This window comes from Pristiophorus japonicus, chromosome 17 (assembly GCF_044704955.1).
Source record: "Pristiophorus japonicus isolate sPriJap1 chromosome 17, sPriJap1.hap1, whole genome shotgun sequence".
Taxonomy (NCBI): domain Eukaryota; kingdom Metazoa; phylum Chordata; class Chondrichthyes; family Pristiophoridae; genus Pristiophorus; species Pristiophorus japonicus.
Genome location: NC_091993.1, coordinates 1473128 through 1491870, shown reverse-complemented (window position 1 = coordinate 1491870; position 18743 = coordinate 1473128). Strand labels below are relative to the sequence as shown.

Here is an 18743-nt window from a genome sequence, read left to right as displayed (position 1 = left end):
TTGCAGTTCTGCAGGTATATTGCTGATACCTGCAAGCTCTGGCTGTGTGTTTGCCTCCACACCTCCAACATGAGCCGTTGTTGGAAACAAAAGGTCCATTACCAGTCGATCGTCTCTGACTGTCTCTGTAACTTTCCTTAAGTGCACCATTAACAGGTGTTGATGGCCCCATTACTGGCCGCATTGTCCATTGCGATGGCATGAATCGCCGTTCAGCTAGCCATTGTCTCTGTTGAATTCCCCCTTTGGGTTCGACTGCATGCTAGGGCATGTCCGATTATCCTTGTCTGCCTAGAGAACTGTGTGCCGCATTAACAATGTTGACTCCCTGGTCATTTGCCGCATTTGAGCCAAGATTTTTGCCATAAATCATTCTGGTCTCTTCCTCCCCTGAGATAAATGTCTGGGCTATCAGAGCCGCCGCTTTCGAGGTCAAGTCTTTGGTCTCAATCAGTTTCCTGAAAACCCCAGCGTGCCTGATGCCCTCAATAAAAATGTCTCGCTCTACATGCATCTGGGAACTTACATAGGCTCGCCGGTCGCTGGAGATCTGCCACGAAGCCTGGAACGCTTTGCCCTTCTCGCTGCCGGTGAATGTAAAACCGGTGTCTCGCCATGTGCATGCTGCTTGCCAGTTTAAGGTGTTCCCCAATGAACTTACTGAGCTCTTCGAACATCTTGTCCGTCGGCTTCTCTGCCGCTGGAAGGTCCTTCATCAGGGAATACGTTCTGGATCCACAAACCGTCAGGAGACCCAGGGACTGGGAGAAATTTAGAATTCAGCAGAGGAGGACAAATGGTTTGATTAGGGCAGGCAAAATGGAGTACGAGAAGAAGCTTGCAGGGAACATTCAGACGGATTGCAAAAGTTTCTACCGATATGTAAAGAGAAAGAGGTTAGTAAAGACAAACGTAGGTCCCCTGCAGTCAGAATCAGGGGAAGTCATAACGGGGAACAAAGAAATGGCGGACCAATTGAACAAGTACTTTGGTTCGGTATTCACTAAGGAGGACACAAACAACCTTCCGGATATAAAAGGGGTTGGAGGGTCTAGTAAGAGGAGGAACTGAGGGAAATCCTTATTAGTCGGGAAATTGTGTTGGGGAAATTGATGGGATTGAAGGCCGATAAATCCCCAGGGCCTGATGGACTGCATCCCAGAGTACTTAAGGAGGTGGCCTTGGAAATAGCGGATGCATTGACAGTCATTTTCCAACATTCCATTGACACTGGATCAGTTCCTATGGAGTGGAGGGTAGCCAATGTAACCCCACTTTTTAAAAAAGGAGGGAGAGAGATAACAGGGAATTATAGACCGGTCAGCCTGACATCGGTAGTGGGTAAAATGATGGAATCAATTATTAAGGATGTCATAGCAGCGCATTTGGAAAGAGGTGACATGATAGGGCCAAGTCAGCATGGATTTGTGAAAGGGAAATCATGCTTGACAAATCTTCTGGAATTTTTTGAGGATGTTTCCAGTAGAGTGGACAAGGGAGAACCAGTTGATGTGGTATATTTGGACTTTCAGAAGGCTTTCGACAAGGTCCCACACAAGAGATTAATGTGCAAAGTTAAAGCACATGGGATTGGGGGTAGTGTGCTGACATGGATTGAGAACTGGTTGTCAGACAGGAAGCAAAGAGTAGGAGTAAATGGGGACTTTTCAGAATGGCAGGCAGTGACTAGTGGGGTACCGCAAGGTTCTGTGCTGGGGCCCCAGCTGTTTACACTGTACATTAATGATTTAGGCGAGGGGATTAAATGTAGTATCTCCAAATTTGCAGATGATACTAAGTTGGGTGGCAGTGTGAGCTGCGAGGAGGATGCTATGAGGCTGCAGAGCGACTTGGATAGGTTAGGTGAGTGGGCAAATGCATGGCAGATGAAGTATAATGTGGATAAATGTGAGAGACAGACTATTATCTGAACGGTGACAGATTAGGAAAAGGGGAGGTGCAAAGAGACCTGGGTGTCATGGTACATCAGTCATTGAAGGTTGGCATGCAGGTACAGCAGGCGGTTAAGAAAGCAAATGGCATGTTGGCCTTCAAAGCGAGGGGATTTGAGTACAGGGGCAGGGAGGTGTTGCTACAGTTGTACAGGGCCTTGGTGAGGCCACACCTGGAGTATTATGTACAGTTTTGGTCTCCTAACCTGAGGAAGGACATTTTTGCTATTGAGGGAGTGCAGCAAAGGTTCACCAGACTGATTCCGGGATGGCGGGACTGACTATCAAGAAAGACTGGATCGACTGGGCTTGTATTCACTGGAGTTCAGAAGAATGAGAGGGGACCTCATAGAAACGTTTAAATTTCTGACGGGTTTAGACAGGTTAGATGCAGGAAGAATGTTCCCAATGTTGGGGAAGTCCAGAACCAGGGGTCACAGTCTAAGGATAAGGGGTAAGCCATTTAGGACCGAGATGAGGAAGAATTTCTTCACCCAGAGAGTGGTGAACCTGTGGAATTCTCTACCACAGAAAGTTGATGAGGCCAATTCACTAAATATATTCAAAAAGGAGTTCGATGAAGTCCTTACTACTAGGGAGATCAAGGGGTATGGCGAGAAAGCAGGAATGGGGAACTGAAGTTGCATGTTCAGCCATGAACTCATTGAATGGTGGTGCAGGCTAGAAGGGCCGAATGGCCTACTCCTGCACCTATTTTCTATATTTCTATGTTTCTATGAGCCCTGCGTTTGTCGGCCGAATCCTGTCCCAGCTATTCCTTAGTGACAAAACTTTGCTGTAGTCTCTCAATAAAGTCGTCCCAATCATCACCAACACAGTACCTCTCTTCTGTGCTGCTAGTGGCCAGTTTCTCATCGCCAATAATATGTCCTTACTATACAGTATAAATGCACACAAGGCCCATACTTGAGAAAAGATCACTCTGTGACCAGTTACTTTTATTACCAAGACCTCAACAGACAGATGGTGGGTGGAGCTTCCCCTTTTGTACCGGAAAGTCCAGGTTAGGAGTGTCCCACAAGTTCGCTCCCTGTGGTCAGTGTTCTCAAGGTATACAACTTAGGTCAGCTTATACATGGGTTACATTGATAGCTGAATACATGACAAACTGTTTCTTTTCCAGGAATGAATTCCCCCTCCAAATGTTTGAAAAGCATCCACAGGCTACTACTTCACATGGAACTAGTTTGTCAAGTCTGCATCTCCCTCTAATTAGGACATGTTGGGAAGGGCCTTGGTGAAGTGAGCTTCATGCTTGATCACCTGTCCACTGAACTTAATGGTTTGTGTGAGATAGGGGAGTCCGTGTTCCATGTGCATGTACAATGTGTGAGGCTGCAGCTCCTCTTCCATTATTTGAAGGGCCTGCTCTTCGATTTTTGGTTGCACTTCAGTCCACGCTCCGGATCTTTGGGCACCCTGTGCGGAGGGTAGTGGGCAGGTTGGAGGGCCTTCTCGTAGGACTGCTCCTGGGCCTGGCCAAGTTGGCTATTAACCGGTCCAGGCGGTGAGTGGTCGAGGGGGTCGTTCAGCCCGACTGCTTGCCTCACGTCCGCGGCTACCTTTGCACCAGGGTGACCAGAGATGGAGCACACGGGGTCCACCGGTACACTTGTGGCCTTCCGCGAGAGGTGGGCACCAGAGAAACTGGAGTGCATCATCACCCCCGGCAACCAAATTTTAACTTGAGCATTTAAGGTTCACAAAGTTTTATTTGTTATTATGTCGGTTCTAGTGCCCCTTTAATAAGGGAACACTTGGCTTTATTATTTAATTAAAATAATTGTGGGAGATAGGACCATGCGAACAGGAGTGGAATTTTCCAGAGTATTCATTCCCTTATAGGCCCTGGGTTTTCTCTCTTTTTTTGCACCCTCCGGGCGATTACTTGGCTTCAAGGGTGGAGGAGGGGAAAGGGGGCTGGGAATAATATTCCCGCTAAGCGGTGAGGGTATGTGGCCACACAATGGTCTGGAGGTTTCGCGCAAGCCACTCACCGGCTTTTCAATGGGAATAACCGAGCATTCGCGAAAATTTGAATGGGCTGCGCAGCCCGTTAAAGAACCCGCGCATGAAAAAAAAAGACAGGGAAGATTGTCTGGGAATTAGCTCCATTTACCGGCCTTGTTTCATTACCCTTAATGCCCTCACCTCGCAAAAACCTGTCAATCTCAGTTCTTACATTTTCAACTGACCTCGCCCCAGCTGCTGTTTTGGGGGGAGAGCCATATGTCATGGCTTTCAAAACTGTTCAATATGTGTGCGGATAACTACAAAAAGGGCAGCTAGATTTTTAATCTGAAATATAAGATACTGATTAGTCTCAGCGCTGTGGAGTGAAAATCTTTTTCATGAAGTATATCAACAAGACACTGCAAAGTATACGCTTGCTTTCTCTCTTTTAAAACAGCATGGAGGTTTCTATCTTGTCTGAGGACACAAATCAGAGAATTACTGGATGGTCTAACATTAACTAGAAAAATTCTCAATAGCGTTCTACTGGATGCTATTAGTGTTCATCTAAACACTATGGAGCCATTAGGGATATCAGCATGGTTATAGAGGCAATAGAGCACACTGGATGTAGCATTGACCCCGACAACTTCCCAGCTGTCGTACTGCAGACTTGTGTTCTAGAAGTAGTCCGCCTCCAGCCAAGTTGTTCCAGTACAGCTACAACACTGGCATCAACCCGACAAAGTGGAAAGTTGCCCAGGTATGTCCTGTTCACAAAAAGCTGGATAAATCCAATTTGGCCAAATACCGCCCCATCAGCCTACGCTCAATCATCAGCAAAGTGATGGAAGGTGTCATTGACAGTACTATCAAGCGGCACTTACTCGCCAGTAATTGGCTCACCGATGCTCAGTTTGGGTACCGCCAAGACCACTCGCTCCAGCACCTCATTACAACCTTGGTCCAAACATGGACAAAAGAGCTGAATTCCAGAGGTGAGGTGAGAGTGACTGCTCTCGACATCAAGGCAGCATTTGACCGAGTGTGGCATCAAGGAGCCCGAGTAAAACTGAAGTTAATGGGAATCAGGGGGAAAACTCTTCACTGGCTGGAGTCATACCCAGCACAAAGGAAGATGGTTGTGGTTGTTGGAGGCCAATCATCACAGCCCCAGGACATCGCAGCAGGAGTTCCTCAGGGCAATGTCCTAGGCCCAACCATCTTCAGCTGCTTCATCAATAACCTTCCCTCCATCATAAGATCAGAAATGGGGACGTTCACTGATGATTGCAGTGTTCAGTCCCATTCACAACTCCTCATTTAATGAAGCAGTTCATGCTCGCATGCAACAAGACCCGGACGACATTTAGGCTTGGGCTGATAAGTGGCACCTAACATTCGCACCACACAAGTGTCAAGCAATAACTCTCTCCAACAAGCGAGAGTCTAACCACCTCCACTTGACATTCATCGGCATTACCATCGCTGAACCCCCCACAATCAACAATCTGGGGGGGTCACCATTGACCAGAATATTAACTGGACCAGCCACATAAATACTGTGGCAACAAGAGCGGGTCAGAGGCTGGGTATTCTGCGGTGAGTATCTCACCTCTCGACTCCCCAAAGCCTTTCCTCCATCTACAAGGCACACATTAGGAGTGTGATGGAATACTCTCCACTTGCCTGGATGAGTGCAGGTCCAACAACACACAAAAAACTCGACACCATCCAGGACAAAGCAGCCCGCTTGATTGGCATCCCATCCACCACCTTAAACATTCACTCCCTCCACCACCGGCGCACTGTGGCTGCAGTGTGTACGATCTACAAGATGCACTGCAGCAACTCGCCAAGGCTTCTTCGGCAGCATCTCCCAAACCCGCGACCTCTACCACCTAGAAGGACAAGGGCAGCAGGCGCATGGGAACACCACCACCTCCACGTTCCTCTCCAAGTCACACACCATCCTAACTTGGAAATATATCGCTGTTACTTCATCATCGCTCGATCAAAATCCTAGAATTCCCTCCATAATTGTACTGTGGGAGTACATTCACCACACGGACTGCAGTGGTTCAAGAAGGCGGCTCACCACCACCTTCTCAAAGGTAATTATAGATTATTGAAGGTGGTGGATGGGGGGTCAATCAAGCGGGCTGCTTTGTCCTAGATGGTGTCGAGTTTCTTGTGTGTTGTTAGAACTCATCCAGGCAACTTGAAAGTATTCCGTCACACTCCTGATGTGTGCCTTGTAGATGATGGAAAGGCTTTGGTGAGTCAGCAGATGAGTCACTCGATGAGTGGCCTCCAACAACCACAACCATCTTCCTTTGTGCCAGGTATGACTTCAGCCAGTAGAGAGTTTTCCCCCTGATTCCCATTGACTTCAGCTTTGTTAGGGCTCCTTGATGCCACACTTGGTCAAATGCTGCCTTGATATCAAGGGCAGTCACTCTCACCTCACCTCTGGAATTCAGCTCTTTTATGTTTGGACCAAGGCTGTAATGAGGTCTGGAGCCGAGTGGTCCCGGTGGAACCCAAACTGAGCATCAGTGAGCCAATTACTGGTGAGTAAGTGCCACTTGATAGCACTGTCGATGATACCTTCCATCACTTTGCTGATGATTGAAAGTAGGCTGATGGGGCAGTAATTGGTGAGGTTGAGTAAGAACAAGTCTTCAGCTCAACAGCTGGAATGTTTTCGGGGCCCATAGCCTTTGCTGCATCCAGTGCGCTCAGCCGTTTCTTGACATCACGTGGAGTGAATCGATTGGCTGAAGACTGGCTTCTGTGATGTTGGGGACATCTGGAGGAGGCCAAGATAGATCATCCACTCGGAACTTCTGGCTGCAGGTGGTTGCAAATGCCTCAGCCTTGTCTTTTGCACTTGCATGCTGGGCTCCACCATCATTGAGGATGGGGATATACATGGAACCTCCTCCTCCCATTAGTTGCTTAATTGCCCACTACCATTCACGACTGGATGTGGCAGGACTGCAGAGCTTTGATCTGATCCAGTGATTGTGGAATTGCTGAGTGTTGTCTATAGCAAGGTGCTTCTCTTGTTTAGCATGCATGTGTTCCAGCTTCCCCAGGTTGGCACCTAATTTTTAGGTACACCTGGTGCTGCTCCTGGCATGCTCTTCTACACTCCTCATTGAACCAGGGTTGGTCCCCTGGCTGATGGTACTGGTAGAGGGGGGGATATGTGAGGCCATGAGGTTACGAATTGTGGTGGAACACAATTCTGCTGCTACTGATGGCCCACAGCGCCTCATGGATGCCCAGTTTTGAGCGGCTAGATCTGTTCTGAATCTATCCCATTTAGCACAGTGGTAGTGCCACACAACACAATGTAAGGTGTCCTCAGTGTAAAGATGGGACTTCGTCTCCACAATGATTGTGTGGTGGTCACTGCTACCAATGCTGTCATAGACAGATGCATCTGTGACAGGTAGATTGGCGAGGACAAGATCAAGTAGGTTTTTCCCTCGTGTTGATTGTCTCACCACCTGCCACAGGCCCAGTCTGGCAGCAATGTCCTTCAGGACTCAGCCAGCTCGGTCAGTAGAGGTGATGCCATACTACTCCTGGTGATGGACATTGAAATCCCCTACCCAGAGCACATTCTGTGCCCTTGACACTCTCAGTGCTTCTTCCAAGTGATGTTCAACACGGAGGAGCACTGATTCATCAGCTGAGGGAGGGCGGTAGGGCAATAGTTGGTAATCAGCAGGAGTTTTCGTTGGCCTTGCTTGACCTGATGCCACGAGACACAAAGTCAATGTTGAGGTCTCCCAGGGCCACTCCCTCCTGACTATATACCCCTGTGCTGCCACCTCAGGTGGGTCTGTCTTGCCAATGGGACAGGGCATACCCAGGGATGGTGTTGGTGGAATCTGGGACTTTGGCTGAAAGGGATGATTCTGTGAGTATGACTGTCAGGCTGTTGCTTGACTAGTCTGTGGGACAGCTCTCCCAATTTTGGCACGTCCCCAGATGTTAGTGAGGAGAACTTTGCAGAGTGTACTGGGCTGGGTGTGTCATCGTTGCATCCGAATTCGGTGCCAAGTGGTTCATCCAGTTTTATTCTGTGGCGATTTGGTACAACTGAGTGGCTTGCTAGGCCATTTAAGAATCAAGCACATAGCTGTGGGTCTGGAGTCACATATAGACCAGACCAGGTAAGGACAAGCAGATTTCCTTCCCTAAAGGGCATTAAAGAAACAGATGGATTTTTACGACAATCTTGTAGCTTCATGGTCACCATTACTAGCTTTTTATTCCAGATTTATTTAATTAACTGAATTTAAATTCCCCAGCTGCCATGGTGGGATTTGAACTCACGTCTCTGGATCATTAGTCCAGGCCTCTGGATTATTAGTCCCATAATATAACCACTGTGCTACCGTTCCCATTTGTTGATGATATCAAAGTGTATGCTCAAACAACCAGTGTAGGAAAGCCAAAAACATATTCAAAGATAAATTAAACAGGTGGGCTAACGAATTTAGTCTGCAATCTACTGGAACCTGATCACTGATTGCCAGTGAATATAATGGTAACGGTGAACTTTTTGAAGAAAGATTGGAGCGAGCTTTTAGAGTAATTATTGTTGAAAGAAAGAAAGAACTTGCATTTTATAGCATGACCTTAGGACATCTCAATGTGCTTTACAACAAATAAAATACTTTTTTTTTTAAAGTGCAGTTACTGTTGTATTGTAGGAACCACAACAGCCAATTTGCAAATAGCCAGGTCCCACAAACAGTAATGTGATGATGACCAGATAATCAATTTTTTTAATATTCATTCACTGGATATGGGCATCACTGGCAATACCAGCATTTATTGCCCATCCCTAATTGTCCTTGAGAAGGTGGTGGTGAGCCGTCTTCTTGAACTACCACAGTCCGTGTGGTGAAGGTACTCCCACAGTGCTGTTAGGGAGGGCGTTCCAGGAATTTGATCCAGTGTCAATGAAGGAATGGCGATATATTTCCAAATCAGGATGGGGTGTGACTTGGAGGGGAACTTAGAGGTGGTAGTGTTCCCATGCGCCTCCTGCCCTTGACCTTCTAGGCGGTAGAGGTCGCGGGTTTGGGAGATGCTGTCGAAGAAGCCTTGGTGAGTTGCTGCAGTGCATCTTGTAGATGGTACACACTGCACCCACATTATGCTGATGGTGGAGGAAGTAAATTTTTAAGGTGGTGAATGGGGTACCAATCACAGACTGCTTTGTTCTGGATGGTGTCGAGGTTCTTGAGTGTTGTTGGAGCTGCGCTCATCCAGGCAAGTAGACATCACACTTCTGCCTTGTGTCTTGTAGGTGATGGAAAGGCTTTGGGAAGTCAGGATGTGAATAACCAGCCTCTGATCTGCTCTTGTAGCCACAGTATTTATGTTACATTTACAGTTACATTTCTGATTAATGTTGACCCCTGGGATGTTGATGGTGAGGGATTGGACGATTGTAATGCTGTTGAATGTCAAGGGGTGGTGGTTAGACTTTCTCGCTGGAGATGGTCATTGACCGGTACTTGTGTGGCATGAATGTTACTTGCCACTTACTAACTCAAGCCTGGAAGTTGTCCAGATCTTCCTGTACGTGGTAAGGGTAGTGGAAATTTGGAACTCTCTCCCCCAAAATGTTGTTGACGCTGGGGATCAATTGAAAATGTCAAAACTGAGATTAATAGATTTTTGTTAGACAAGGGTATTGAGGGTTGTATAACCAAGGCGAAAAAATTGAGTTAATTTACAGATCAGTCATCATCTAATTGAATATCAGAACAGGCTCGAGGGGCTGAATGGCTTTCTCCTATGTTCCTTATCGTGTAATGCATATGTCTTCTCCTTATTCTTCCTCCCAAAATATCACCTCAAATTTTTCAGCATTAAATTTCATCTGACATCTATGCCCAATTTATTTATCCTCCTGAAGTCATATACATGTTTGTGTCATCTTCAAATGTAGTCATTGCACTCCCATATCTGAATCCAGATATCTTATACAGGTATATGTAGAGAAGAAATAGTCCTCACACTGAGGTGCCAGACATCACCATTTACGCATTCCATTTAGTATAGATAAATGCGAAGGACTGGTTAGGATCAGGTATAGAGATGGCAAGGCAATTGATGGCTTAGTTGGCACCTCCAGAAAAAACAACTGAAGTACAGTTAACAATGAAAAGCATTTCAATACTGACGAATAATTGACATGCTTTGTCATAATGGTGAAGGACCCATCAATCATCTGCTCTTAAGAGCAACATCAACAACAACAACTTGTATTTATATAGCAAGTAAGTTGCAATCTTTCAGAAGATGCCTCGAGTTCGCCGATCTCTGCTCGTCATTGCACCTTGATCATGTGGCCTTTACATTAACACAAGAATGTTTCTTTTTCTATACAAGTAAAGCCAAAGATGGAGTTAGTTATGGAATGCTTTTCATATCTGAATTAACTATGCAGTCATTTTGGAGCCAACTACCTTCGCTATCTAGTCCTAAAATATTTCTCACTGCCAAACCCACCACCAAAGCTGGAGCTCCAAACACAATTCATAACCTTGACACACTTACAATTTATTACCAATCATAACTTGTGTGTTGTTTGCTTGACATGCAAGGGAGGGTCATGGTCTGCAGGCGATTGGAATGAATCCATTGAATGCTTTTGTGGAGAGCAGTTTGGCTGCACAGATTGTTTCATACTAATCTGGAGACATTTCATCCATCCTCTCCTTGACTCCTAGAGTCAATGAGAATTTCATGCTGGGGCCAAAGTCTACAAGTGGCTGCCAAATATGCTAATAATTCACATGTGAGTTTTCATTTTTATCCTTTACAAATATAACTGATCGTCTCGACAAACACTGCAAGCCTGTCCTGAGCCACAGCACAAGCGATAAAAGCAATGCTCTGTTAAACCATTCAAAGAAATGCCATTAATGGCACTGAATTCTCCAAAGTGAAAACAGATTTTGGGATGCCGAATGAGATTGAACTTATTGTGGACGAAAAGGTTTATGAGTAGTTATTTGATTTTGGATTATGAGCGAAGCCAGCAAGACCATCATCATTGCCCAGGCCGAGTTGCCATAAGAACCTGGTGCTGGACTTTCGACTTGAACCACTGCAGTCCTTCTGGTGATGGTGCTTCCATAAATGTGAGAGAATTCCAAGATTGTCAGCCAGTGGCGAGTCCAGGATTGAAATGGTAGTTTGTCCAAGTCAAGAGGTTGTGTGACTGGGACCTAGGTCTCTAAAATACTGCAAAGCACAAATAATATGCACCTAACTAGTGTCAGCTGTGGCTCAGTGGGCAGCACTCTTACCTCTAAGTCAGAAGGTTGTGGGTTCAAGTCCCACTCCAGCGACTTGAGCACAAAAGTCTAGGCTGACACTCCAGTGCAGTGTTGAAGGAGCTCTGCACTGTCGAAGGTGCCGTCTTTTGAATGAGCTGTTAAACTGAGGCCCTGTCTGCTCTCTCAGGTGGACATAAAAAATCCCATGGCACTATTTCGAAGAAGAGCAGGGGAGTAATTCCCTGGTGTCCTGGCCAATATTTATCCCTCAATCAACATGACAAAAACAGTTTAGCTGGTCATTAGCACATCGCTGCTTGTGGGAGTTTGCTCTGTGAAAATTGGCTGCCACGTTTCCCACATTACAATAGTAACTACACTCCAAAAAGTACTTCATTGGCTGTAAAGCCCTTTGAGACGTCCGGTGGTTGTGAAAGGAGCTATATAAATCCAAGTCTTTCTTTCTTTTATTTAGCTTATACTCAGATTTCAGTCTAAGCTATGTAACCTGTTGTCAAGTTTAACTTTTGAAGTATTAGAACCATTGAATCTTTTGTTATCAATTCAGATATAAATATTATTTGATAACCAGCATCAGCCAATGGCTCAATTCAAAGCACCCTCGCCTCTGAGTCAGAGGTTGTCGGTTCAAATCCCACCTCAGAGACTTGAGCACAAAAATCTAGGCCGAGGCGTGGTGAAGTTAAAGTCGAGAAGCGGCAAGGTCGGGGCCCAGGAGCGGCGAGAGATTGGGGCCCAGGAGCAGCGACATCGGGGTCGAGAAGTGGCAAGGTCGGGGCCCAGGAGTGACAAGGTCGGGGCCCAGGAGTGACAAGGTCGGGGCCCAGGAGTGACAAGGTCGGGGCCCAGGAGTGGCAAGGTCGGGGCCCAGGAGTGGCGAGGTCAGGGCCCAGGAGCGGCGGGCTCAGGAGTGGCAAGGTCGGGGCCCAAGAGTGGCAAGGTCAGGGCCCAGGAGCGGCGAGAGATTGGGGTCCGGGAGCAGCGACATCGGGGTCGAGAAGTGGCAAGGTCAGGGCCCAGGAGCGGTGGGCTCAGGAGTGGCAAGGTCGGGGCCCAGGAGTGGCGAGGTCAGGGCCCAGGAGTGGCGAGGTCAGGGCCCAGGAGCGCTGGGCTCAGGAGTGGCAAGGTCAGGGCCCAGGAGCGGCGCAGCATGTAGCAGCAGCGGGGTCGAGGCCCAGGGAAGATGTAGCATGGGCCAGCAGCGAGGCCATGAAGCCCACACTGTGACCTATGAATTCCAAGGACAGTAGGAGTATGTGTGCACATTAGGTCTGTGCAGCAGAGCTGGTCTCCAGTCGTCTTGGTTAACTCTTGCCACTGGATCAAGACCTAGCTCTGTCAGGCCCGTGTGGTGGCTGGTGTGCAACGGCCACCCCACGGTAAAGGAATTCACGCACAGGCATCTTCCACCCTTCAAGATGTAGTTCTGGACCTGGAATGTCAGATCCCTCATGTGAACTCATCTTTTTTTTTGGTGTGGAAGTGGGTCAGGGACTGCTACACTACACTATACTAATACTACACTATAATACTATAGAAATGCAAATCTTTTCTTTAGTAGTTGTCCAGGACCTCAGTCTTGCGAACTTCCTTTCAACAACAATGCATTTACTAACTCCTTTTCCGCCCTGATCTGACCGACTCCAATTTTAAATTACAGGCAGCAGGGACAGCCCAAGAACCCAAGCGGCGGGGTCCTCTTTAAATATGCAGCTCTGCTCCGATGATGTCATCGGGGCCCGGTCTCCCATGTGTTAAATGGAGGCCTGAGCTGTGACAGCTTTTTGGTCTGGTCTCGACGACCAGAAGCTGGATCGTGGGCCAGAAGAGATCCAGGCCTACGGCCACACTAGTCTGAAAACGCCCGATCTCGTCTGATCTCGGAAACTAAGCAGAGTCAGGCCTGGTTAGTACTTGGATGGGAGACTGCCTGGGAATACCAGGTTTTGCAGGTAGACTCTAAAAGAGTTTCCAGGCAAATAATGTTTTTTTTTTATGTTTTAGGGTTAATTGTGAACCTGGATGAGCAGCAGTGACCCCCCCCCCATCCCCCACACCTCCCCCACTCAGCACTTGCCTGAATACCGAGAGGGGGGGTCATTCTCACGGGTCCCGCCCAGATTGTCGCTCCCACCCCCTCACCGGCCAAGCAGTGATTGATTGCTGCTGGGTTCGGGTGGGAGTCGGGGCCTGGATTTGTAAATGAGGCCCGGGAGTTAAAATCTCTCCGTGTTTCGACATGCGAGCTTGTTGCTCGCCCGGGTCCCTCGCACAGAATGATCCCGCGCCACCATAAGATCGGGGCCTTTAAGTAAAGACTAATGGGTACATTTTTGTCACTTTGTGCAATTAGAACAGACGTTGCGAAGTCGGGAGTGGAACATGCCCTATCCACAGCTCAGAAAATATTATATCCTCTAATTCAGACTGAGAATTGGGTCCTTAAACTGTTGAAATGCTGATATACAATCTCATCGTAGAGAGATCTAGGCCGGGGTAGCTACATCGTTCAGTAAAATGAAATTAGATCTAGTAGCAAAGTAACAATGGTTCACAACGTTTGAAATAGACAAGTTCAAAAATCTGTGCACAGCAAATTATGTCAGGATTATGCCTGCTGGTGCTCTCTAATGTTGATCTCACCAGAGTTCGTGGGTGCAATGTGTTTGCTTCATGGGTTCTTTGCTTAAGAATTCATAGCAACACGTTGCTATTAAGAACTAGTTGGTTTATTAACAAAGGTTTAACAATCACACTACACATTACTGGTTCATCCACCAGGCTCACAACTGCATACCTCATCATGGATGACCTAGACCCAACTGACTGGGGTTTTATTGAATCTTGTGACTATCACGTGACTGGCTAAGTCACTCACAATGCGACAGCTCTACCAACCTGTGAGCATCCTCACAGGTGCATCCATTACAGCGGGGTTGTGGTCGGCATATCTTGAGTAGCACCAGCCCCACGCTGTTAGAAGGTCCTGTGTCCACCTGCCAGCTTGTTGCCTAGTGATCTCCCCAGGAACATTTTCTCTGCCCCCTTAAACCCCTTTACCAATGGAGCTGGTGCAAATCATTTTTTTTTTTCTTCAAAGAACTTCCCTCACCTTTTGGGGGCTCCAGCCCACTTCTCTTCTCTGGCCCGCTCTGGTTGGGCCTTATCTCACTACACATACTTTCCCAGGGGCCCAAATGGGTGGAGAAGTGGGAGTTCCCAGTGTAGAGACTCCCATCCACTCCACACATTGTCAGGGGTGGGTGAGGGCTCTAACCCTCCCAAGGCTGATCAAGAATCTCCGCATAGGCCCGAGCTGGCATATCCAGGGTCTGGCTTATTTATGGGCTATTCTGCTAGATTGCTGACAGAGTTACAACAGCATCCCCCCAAAAATAGCTGCATAGATTTAATTCTACAAAGTGTCAGCTGTCATCAAGGTGCTGCTTTATTTCCCAACACTTTGGATGGCCCTGTTTGAAAATGGAACAACATTATGTCATGCTTTGAAACATAAATCATGTCAAGGAAATAAGAGAATGCTGGAAATCTCAGTGGGTCAGGCAGCGTCTGTGGAGAGAAACAGAGTTAACATTTCGGGTCTGTGACCCTTTGTCAGAACTGCCAAATGTTCGAAAAGAGCACATTCTTAAGCACTGAAAGGGGGAGGAGGAAAGAACAAAAGGGAAGGTCTGTGACAGGGTGGAAGGCAGGAGAGATTAGAGAGACAAAAGGGAATTTGAGCCGAATTGAAATGTCATGACAGACGTTAGAAAAAGGTTAATCTGGATAGGGTGTGAATGGGTGGGATTAACCATTACCCGATTGGATAATTCCTGACTGTCAGTCAAACAGCTTTTTTCCCCCATCTCCAATATTTTTATAATAAAAGTGTTTAAAAAAGAGGGGTAAAATTCACTATTGCCCCTTCGGGGGTGTTTATATTTAAAAGTTTGAAAAGTTAGCGCAAGGCACCAATGATTTAAAACTTTAAAAAAATTCACCGTTTGCACTCCAAGAAGGAAGTGGAGCTCCCGCTCCTCTGCACAGTGGGCCGTGCAGCGCTGCCACGTTCGAAGGCTCCTTCCCTCACTTAACGGGAAGCACCATCGCTGCAGGCTCTGCAATAGGAAGATGATCTACCTGAGCCACCAAGGCTGCGGCAATCAGCCCGGCACACAAGCAGAGTGCTGAGCTGAATGATCGCGCCAGGAACCTGCGAAAAACAGCAACAGCGGTAATTAAAAAAAGATATCCCTTGACCACCTCGCCTTTAATCATCGCCCCAGTAGCGGCCGGCTGCCAATGCACACCTCCTGCAGCTGTCAGTGTTGTTGCCCGGCGCTGCTGCAGGGGGCGGAAGTGAATTTCGGGCGCTAGCAGGGCGATGTGCAGGGCAATGACGTCACGAGACCGGGGCGCAGGAAATCGGGGCGCAACATCGTAGCATCGACGCTAAACTCCCACTGACGATGGCGGGAGTCGATGTCAGCGTCGCGGCCGGTCACAGAGCCGTTTGCGCCCCATTAGCGCGCTAATGGGAAGCAGTTTCGCCCCCAAAGAATTTTTTTTAAAGCACTTTTTTACTGCCCCTATGATTTTTGTTCAGGTTGCTCCCAGCAGTGTCTCAGAGGCAAGTCTTTAATTCCTGCAGACTCCAGTACAATGCTGGAGCGTTGGCAACGCTATTCTGAAGATTATAAACAAAATAAAAAAAGAAAGAACTTGCATTTAAATAGCCACTTTCACAACTTCAGGATGTCCAAAGCGCTTTACAACCAACAAAGTACTTTTGAAGTCTAGTCACTGGTGCAGTGCCGAAATCTCTGGAGGCAATTACGCACACAGCAAGATCCCACAAACAGCAATGTGATAATGACCGATAATCTGTTTTTAGATGCTGGTTGAGGTAAAAAAAAATATTGGCCAGGGCACAAGGGAGAACACTACTGCTCTTCTTCGAATAATGCAATGGGAACCTTTACATCCACCTGAGAGGTTGAAAGTCTCATTCAAAAGATGGGTAAAATTAAAATCATTTCTTGGACTAAACTGACAATGAAAAGCTACAGAGCATTTGAAACTGTTCCAGAACAAATACAAAGTTCAAGAACACTATTTGATATAGGTCAGTAGAATGAAATAGAATTCCATATTTCCTCTGCTAAAACATTTAGTGGAGCAAATAAAGGGACACAGATTTCATGGCAGTGTAATATGAAATGGATAAGGTGCTGTCTTGTTGTACCCATTCCAAAATACACACACGCACAGTCGAGATTCTCTGACTAGATTTATTCCAGTTATTGCACATTTTAGTGAAGGATGCTTTGTGATTTTTAACAAATAAATTCATCAAGTCTCTAGTCGTAAAGCTGCTGCTGTCAGAACGTCTTTTGGAATCGGTTAAGAGGTGGGTTGTGCTGGAGAATTGAGACTGTCGCAGATTTGGGGTGCTGATTTCTGCCCCACTCCATACTCCTGTTAATAGTTGGAGCAACATTGGCTCCAATGACAGCAGCTTGCCTTCATTGGCTGACAATTGATGAATCTGAGTTCAAACCCTCATTAGCTGTACAGCGGGTACTAGAAGCTCCCTACAAGCGGCATGGTGAGCAGCACAATTCATTGCCCTCATTGCCCTGACCCCATCATGGACAGACACGAAACCCCACTCAATTGTCGTCCCACAGTTGGAGGTTGGGGCTTCAGCATTGGTCAATATTCACTAGAAACTCACCTGGACCAGCCACATAAATGCCGTGCCTACTAGAGCAGATCATAGGCTGGGTGTAGTGTCCTTACACCTTACTATAGAATCACACGAGGCATGTACTGCAGACAAGGTCACTACGTGACCTGAACCTTTATTCCCAGGACCAAGAAGTGATGACCCTGCGTGGGACCTCCCTTTATATACCTGGATGACCAGGTGAGGAGTGTCTCCCACAAGTTCACTACTCAGATGTGCATTACTCAGATGTATACAGTGTACAGTGTTGTTACAGTGTTGTTACATAAAGGTTACAGTTATGTGAGGTTACAAACATGACATCACCTCCCCCCAACGTCTTTGGGTCAAAGATTGAGTCTTTCAGGCGGTCGACACTCTCTCGTGGAGCGCCGCAGTTGGGGCTCTGGTGGTTGGTCCTTGGCATGCGTCTCTGTCGCCTGAGGTGATTCTGGCCTGTCCGGGCTGGCCGCAGGGACTGTGCATGGACAGCCTTGTTGTCGGACAACAGGGATGTTAACGGTTTGTGGTCCGTTTCTAACTTGAACCTTCTGCTGAAAAGGTACTGGTGCATCTTTTTCACCCCGAAGACACATGCGAGTGCTTCCTTTTCAACCATCCCATATCCCCATTTTGCCTGGGAGAGCGACCTGGAGGCATAAGCCACAGGTTGGAGTTGGCCCTCATCATTACTCTGCTGCAACACGCGCCCAACCCCATAGGATGATGCATCACACGTTAAAACCAGTTTCTTACAGGGGTTGTACAAGGTCAACAGCTTGTTAGAGCAAAGCAGATTCCACGCCCGATTGAAAGCCCGTTCTTGACAGTCCCCCCAAAAACCATTCACAACCCTTACACAGGAGCATGTGCAGCGGCTCCAACAATGTGCTTAAGTTCAGCAGAAAGTTCACGAAGTAGTTCAATAGTCCCAGAAATGACCGCAACTCCTATGTGTTGCCCGGCCTGGGCGCACGACGGATCGCCTCCATTTTGGATTCGGTAGGCCGGATCTGCGGCAACCCTCCTGCCCAAAACCTCGACCTCTGGGGCCAAAAACACCCACTTGGACTTCTTTAGTCGCAGGCCTACCCGGTTCAGTCGGCGTAGCACCTCCTCCAGGTTGTGGAGGTGTTCCTCGGTGTCTCGACCCATGATTAGGATGTCATCTTGGAATACGATTGTTCCAGGGATGGATTTAAGCAAGCTTTCCATGTTCCCCTGGAAGATAGCGGCCGCTGAACGAATGCCAAACGGACATCTGTTGTAAATGAATAGCCCCTTATGCGTTGAGATCGTGGTCAGAAGCTTGGATTCTTCAGCCAGTTCCTGAGTCATGTAGGCTGAAGTGAACGTGGCAAAAAGATCCTCCGCTCTCGGAAGCGGGTATTGGTCCTGTAGTGACGCTCGGTCGATGGTGGCATTGTAGTCGCCACAAATCCTGACCGAGCCATCCGCTTTAAGGACAGGAACGATGGGGCTTGCCCAGTCACTGAATTTAACAGGCGAAATTATGCCCTCTCTTAGCAGCCTGTCCAACTCACTCTCAATTCTCTCACGCATCACACATGGCACGGCTCTGGCTTTGTGGTGCACTGGTCTGGCATCCGGGATGATGCGTATCATTACTTTGGTGCCCTTAAAGGTCCCGACACCTGGTTGAAAATGTGGCTCGAATTTCTGTAGGACCTGTGAGCATGAACTTTACTCCACTGATGAAATGGCGTGCATATCCCCCCATTTCCA

General features: G+C 47.5%; 1 protein-coding gene and 1 pseudogene across 1 annotated transcript in view; both read left to right on the top strand.

Moving 5' to 3' along the window:
• fkbp16 (FKBP prolyl isomerase 16) overlaps positions 1-18743 on the top strand; it is a 226140-nt gene that overhangs the window by 41431 nt on the left and 165966 nt on the right. The window lies entirely within an intron of this gene.
• LOC139228428 (5S ribosomal RNA) lies at positions 13103-13221 on the top strand (annotated as a pseudogene).